General features: G+C 38.5%; 1 long non-coding RNA gene across 1 annotated transcript; it reads right to left on the bottom strand.

The window, feature by feature from the left end:
* Positions 1-474: 474 nt before the first annotated feature.
* Positions 475-2,993, bottom strand: LOC115474889. Its single transcript, XR_003942927.1, has 3 exons — positions 2,910-2,993; positions 1,120-1,127; positions 475-484 (listed from the first exon to the last, which is right to left on the bottom strand). It is a non-coding gene; the product is annotated as an uncharacterized LOC115474889 (long non-coding RNA).
* Between the last annotated feature and the right edge of the window lie 2,804 nt (positions 2,994-5,797).

The following is a 5,797-nucleotide window of genomic DNA, read 5'->3' as shown; positions in this document are numbered from 1 at the left end:
CTATCGCATATTGACTACTGCAGTGGAATTTATGCTGGTTGCTGAAACTTCATTCTGAAAAAACTCCAGTCTGCTCAATATACAGCTGCAAGGCTAATATTAGGCAAATCATGCTTTGATCATGCTCAACCTCTTCTCTTTTAAACTACACTGGCTCCCCATTATAGACCATATTACCTTCAAAATCTGCTCATTGACTCACAAAATAATATATGGGGAATCCCCTGCCTACATGCAAGATTTGATAGATCTACCATCAAGAAATGTGTTGGAGACTGCTCGATCCTACCTTAATCTACATTACCCAAGGTGCAAATCTGTTAAATATAAACTGCTCTTTTCATCTTCTTTCTCCTACGTCAGCCCAAAGTCCTGGAACGTCCTCCCTAGGCATCTAAAAGTGATTGACAACCACCAACTAGTCAAGAAATCCTTAAAAAACATTTTTATTTGAGAAAGCTTACCCCCCCCCTCCCAATTAACGCTCAGTTTTCACCTTCCTCATATTGCCTATACCCGTTTAGCCACCGTGTATTATCCTCATGTTCTTTTCCATCCTTCTGACTTTTGTGTCATTCCCCTCCTTGCATTGTAACCTTTTGTAACATTGTAAGCCACATTGTACTCGCTCGTGGGAAAATGTGGGGTATAAATGTACGAAAAATAAATAATTGAATACACACACACACACACACACATACACACACACACACACATATACACAAATATTGGAAGCATTAAGGATTAGCTTGCTGGGGGTTCTCTTTAAATTTCTAGCAAAATTAACCAACAGCACATTGTTGGCAAGATTTTTATGAAAACATTTCTCATTGCCAAAGGCTAAAATAGATAAAAATATTTCTCCTCAGTCCAAACTGTCTTAAACATTTGCTGCCTAGTTTGCACGCTGTGAACTCATCAACTGTTTCCACATTACCGTATACCTTCATAATTTTTTGAAGTACAAGGGTTAACAAACTTAAACATTTAAAGAATCATGAAATGGACCGTTTCCGCTTTCCATCTGGCTTGTATCAATTTTAAGTCAGTTTCAGGAGGACTGCTACAGAAACCATATGATCCCCTTAGTCAGATAATTCAATTTTATAAATGAATTACTTATGCGCCTGCCAGTAAATACATTCTTGTGCGAGCGAATATGAATTGCCGTCAATGAAAAAAATCAAGTCCAGCAGAACACAATGCCCCTGTAAACTTCTAATCATAGTGTGCACCAATGGCTCAATTCTCTTGCCAAATACTTGCATTATTAAATATATAAAAAAAACTGTACATGAAGTTTTGGGCTAAGATCAAGTGTACAGACTGTCATGAACTGAGAATAGACCCTTTTTGGCTTGTTTTACTGAGATTAAGAACCTACTTGACATAGAAGGCCATTTACTAATGATTGCCATGCACTAATACTATTTATTTATTTATTTATTTATTTATTTATTTATTGTTTGTTGCATTTGTATCCCACATTTTCCCACCTATTTGCAGGCTCAATGTGGCTTACAGAGATCTGTTATGGCATCGTCATAACAGGGCAAAGTATACAGTAGGTGTTGCAAAGAGGTAAAAGAAAACAAGAGAATCTGGTCAGGTAGTAGTGGAGATGGCGATCGCCATTTCTGGATTGAGAAATTCAAAGTGGTATTGCATTTACCTCCAAATTCTATATAAGGTGCGGTGAGTAGCATGTGTTAACTTGGGTGGAATTCCAATTTATGTGTGCTACTTAATTGAGTTACGAGCCAATCAGTGATGATAATTGGCTGATAACAACCAATTATCATCACCAACTGGCAATAATTGGAATTTACGTATGTTTCTTTCGTATTCTAAAAAGAGGTGCGTGTAAATTCTAACATGCGTAGCTGAAAAGGAGGTGCGGCCATAGGAGGAGTGTCGGCATGTCGGGGCATTACTGAAATTTATGTGCATTGTTATAGAATTTAAGAGATCGCACCTACATTTAGGCACAAGTATTTACACCAGGTTTTCAGTGATGTAAATGGCCGTGCCTAAATGTAGGTGCATTCGCAAACCCTATGCGCTATACTAGACAGTGTGCCTAACTTTAGATGAGTTGTGTAGAATAGCACTAAGTGCTTTTTTTTTGGATGTGTCTAGATTTTAGACCCCATTTACAGAATCTGGCCTAAAAAATCCACGCAGTAAACATTTCCGCCTAAGCGTATTCTATAAGCGGCGCCTGGATTTCGGCGTAGTATATAGAATTCATTTAGTTGATATCCCAGTGCCTAAAACTACACACCTCCATTTACACCAATAAAAATATGGCGTAAATCCCTGTGCATAGATGTACACACACTGGGCCATATTCTATAACTACATGTGTAAATTTTGGAATGACCAAGAAATGTCCATTTCCCTGCCCATAGCCATACCCCTTTTGAACTGTGCGTCTTAGAATTTAGGTGCAGTTCATTACAGAGTACATTTAGGACCTTGTTTACTAAGCGCGCTAGGTGTGCTAACATTTTAGCATGCGCTAATGCTAGAGACAACCATATATTCCTATGGGTGTTTCTAGCATTAACGTGCCCTAATGTTTAGTGCGTACTAAAAAGTTAGTGTGCCTACAGCATGGCTTAGTAAACAGGGCCCTTAGTGAGTTGTGCGCTTAAATTCTAATTAATACCAATTAGTGCTCATTATTGCTTGCTAAGTGCTGTTATCAACGCTGACTAGCTTAAGCCAATTAAGGGCGTCTTTTACTAAGGTGCGCTCACGGTTTTAGTGTGTGCTAAATTTGTGGACACGCTAAACGCTAGAGATGCCCATAGAAATGCATTGGTATCACTAACGTTTAGCGTGCCTACAAGTTTAGCGCACACCAAAAAAGTGAGCGCGCCTTAGTAAAAGACCCCCTAAGTTACATAGGTTGTTATAGAATACACCTGGATTTGGGCGTGGATCTCTAGGCCGCTGTGTAGAATCCGGCAGTTAGTGTGCATTTTCTGCCGTAGGGCCGGTGTTATTGCTGCAGGCTCTGTGGCAGATAACATGTGCTAGTGAGAGACAACTTTTAGTAAATAATTTCCCTTACAGAGACTGTTTGACTCCACTGATGATTTTACCACCGTAGTCAAAACAGAAGGATACAATAATATATTGCCCTGATATTCAGAGGCATTTATCTGAGTAGTAGGTGCTGCTGCCCATGATAAGTGCCACCAACTAGAGCCATATCCATAATGTTAGCGGCAATATCCTGAAAATCCCTGTAGACTACTCTGGTGCTAATCAGTTGAAGGGCAATTCTATAAGTTGCACCCAAATTTATGCAGTCAACATTGCTCACAATCCTGAGATGTGTGTGCAACTAAATTGACTAACGAGCCAATTGGTGTAAATAATTGGGCGGTAACAATTATGAAGGACTGTAAAGAAGCCACTGACTTAGCTACTAACTATTGACCAGTGGCTTCTATCCTGTTTTTTTTGTCAAGTTGATGGATGGGTTGGTGGCTATGCAATAATCGGATTATTTGGATAAGTATAATATTTTGCATTCCTCACAGTTTGGTTTCAGGTTTTCATTTAGCACAGAAACTGTAATAGGTTCCCTTTTGGATAATATTCAACAACTGTTATCTACTGGTAAAACGGCATTGGTTTTACCTTTGATTTCATGGACCATGCTATTTTATTTCAAATTATGGAAATTTAAGTATTACAGGATCTGTTCTAAATTGGTTTCAGGGATTTTTTGAGCAGCGCTCTTATAAAGTTAAAATGAGAAATAGTTTTTCAGAAAAGTGTACTGATCCATGTGGGGTCCCTCAAGGCTCCCCATTATCACCATTACTTTTCAATATTTACCTTGCTATTGATTTTATTGTACATTTTAAAGGGAATTTTATTTTTTGTCATAATGTAATGTTGTTAATCTCTGGTATTTTTCCAGATTTATCTTTTGTAATCCACATAGAACCGAAAGGTAGATAGCAGACTATAAGATATTGTGTTATGTTATGTTATTATTGGCATTAATTGGCAACATTTTGGATTTGCATGCGCATCTTGCTAAGCGCTATTCTATAAAGATCCATGAACAACTCAATAGGGGGTGTGGCCTTAGGAAAGGCATGGGTGGGTCAGGGGCATTCACTAACGATGTGTGCAGTATTACTGAATATCAAAGATCTGTGCTTAATTTACATGCCAGGATTTACACCAGGTTTTAGTTGGTGTAAATCTTTGTGCCCAAAGTTTGACACGGAAATCAGTTCTAAGTGCTATTCTATAAACAATGTGCAACTCGGAGCACTGTTTATAGAATAGTGCTCCATGTGGATATTTTCAGCACCCAGATTTGGGCATCATTTACTGAATCCTGATCTATGGATGAAACCTGGGTGGAGCCTGCGCAGAGCCAAAATGTATCATGATACTGGCAACAAAATAGCTATCCAAGCAACTTAAAGCAGCCTTTTTGCAATCCTAAGTTGCCCGTATAGGCAGCTATCTGGCTACTAGTGTTGAACAGTGGCAATATTCGGATAATACCAGTTTTCCTGTTGCATGCTGTCGAGTCAATGTCTCCTCATTGAAACCCTGTGGATAGTTGTGCTGAACCGTGTTTGGTCTTCAGTCAGGTGGCTAATTGTTGATAGAGGGAAATTCACAGCTGTTGTTATTGTATAACGCCTGTGGCTACCTCTATACCCATATATTTAGCACCAATATCTGGATATTGACTAGCGCTCAACATTCAGGTATATCCTCAAATGCCGTGGCCAGCATTTAAAAGGAATGCTGAACCATAGAGTTTAAATATTGACCCATATATTCTTTTTACACAAGGCACTCATTATCTTTCCAAGACGATCTGTTGTGGCAGAATTCTTTCAGCTGTATTGATCATGAATCCTTTGGATGCATTGTAGTTTCAGAGAACTTACTGGCCCTACAGAAATGTTGCTGTACAGCAGCTGCTGTGACTCATTAGGTCCCTGCTTCAGATGAATATCAGTTGCTGTAAAAGTTCATGGTCAATAACATTTTATCAATGAAAAAGAAATCATTAAAATTAGTCAGGCAAGTTTCCCCAGTAAAAGATAAGGAAAAAAGCAGCTGATGTTGAAATCAAGTCATTTTATTTTATTTTTACCTCTAGAATTTTTTTTGAATTCAAGGAAATATAAATCCACTAGCTAAATTGGCTATTATGCTTGTTAAACCTTGTAAATTGGCATAACGATCTCCTTGCCTTCATATCCCAATGCACAAGCATTCATCATTCACACTAGCAGCCAGTCTGCTTGTATTGGAAAACGGAGCTATCATTTCATTACAGGCATTTAAGCCTGGAAAAAAAATAACATGGAAAATTATTATAAATAGCAGTGAAATCTGAACTTTTCCTGTCATGCATTGCCATGCGTTGAAATTGAGAAACTGAAAACACAGTGCAGGAATTTACTCATGGAAGAATGAAGAGAAATTGTAGCAAATCTGCTAATGTTTATTACTTTGCTTTTTGATGCAGTCCGGAAAATCTGAGTCATTATGATCTTTTTCTTTTTTAATTTCTACACTCGGAGGAAGAATGGAAGGCGAGGAAGGGAATCTCATCAGGTTGCATTTCACAAACCTGTGCCTTAGATGCATTGAGAACAGAAAAATGGCCCGGTGGCTAGAGGCACATACTGTGAAAGACAGTTCCTCTTGGGAGGAAACACAACCACACTGAAAATTCTTCACTGTGTCATTCCTAATTACACCCAGCCAAAAAGGGCTAATGTGATGGGCCAAGCCTATG

The sequence above is a fragment of the Microcaecilia unicolor genome, chromosome 7 (genome assembly GCF_901765095.1).
Source record: "Microcaecilia unicolor chromosome 7, aMicUni1.1, whole genome shotgun sequence".
NCBI lineage: Eukaryota > Metazoa > Chordata > Amphibia > Gymnophiona > Siphonopidae > Microcaecilia > Microcaecilia unicolor.
The sequence above is the reverse complement of the archived record's forward strand: the minus strand, read 5'-3'. Positions and strand labels throughout refer to the sequence as shown.